The sequence below is a fragment of the Nomia melanderi genome, unplaced genomic scaffold (genome assembly GCF_051020985.1).
Source record: "Nomia melanderi isolate GNS246 unplaced genomic scaffold, iyNomMela1 scaffold0014, whole genome shotgun sequence".
NCBI classification, from domain to species: domain Eukaryota; kingdom Metazoa; phylum Arthropoda; class Insecta; order Hymenoptera; family Halictidae; genus Nomia; species Nomia melanderi.
In genome coordinates, this window is record NW_027475130.1 from 7,771,791 (window position 1) to 7,772,745 (window position 955).

The window sequence follows — 955 nt, forward strand, 5'->3', positions numbered from 1 at the left end:
GTGTTTTTCTCGGCCCCTGGTGGACCGAGGTCGTTCCCGCTGCACAGATTCATGCGCCAGGGCCTCTTGCAGATAATTCACTTTGGTTTATTGCGCTATCTCTAATAGCGCCCGAGATATCACCAGATATATATTGGATTTTTCCCTGACCCTGAGTGTCCGGCCCCATGAGACTGTGGTTTTCTCGGCCCCTAGTGGTCCGAGGTCGTTCCCGCTTCACAGATTCATGCGCCAGGGCCTCCTACAGACAACGCACTTTGATTTATTGCGCTATCTGTAATAGCACCCAAGATATCACCAGATATATATTGGATTTTTCTCCGACCCTGAGTGTCCGGCCCCATGAGACGGTGGTTTTCTCGGCCCCTGGTCGTCCGAGGTCGTTCCCGCTGCCCATATTCATTCGCCAGTGCCTCCTACAGACAATGCACTTTGATTTATTGCGCTATCCGTAATAGCACCCGAGATATCACCATATATATATTGGATTTTCCCACGACCCTGAGTGTCCGGCCCCATGAGACTGCGGTTTTCTCGGCCCCTGGTGGTCCGAGGTCGTTCCCGCTGCACACATTCATGCGCCAGGGCCTCCTGCAGATAATTCAAAATGGTTTATTGCGCTATCTCTAATAGCACCCGAGATATCACCAGATATATATTGGATTTTACCCTGACCCTGAGGGTCCGGCCCCATGAGACGGTCGTTGTCTCGGCCCCTGGAGGTACGAGGACGTTCCCGCTGCACAGATACATGCGCCAGGGCCTCCTACAGACAATGCACTTTGATTTATTGCGCTATCTGTAATAGCACCCGAGATATCACCAGATCTATATTGGATTTTCCCCTGACCCTGAGTGTCCGGCCCCATGACACTGTGGTTTTCTCGGCCCCTGGTGGTCCGCGGTCGTTCCCGTTGCACAGACTCATGCGCCAGGGCCTCCTACAGACAATGCA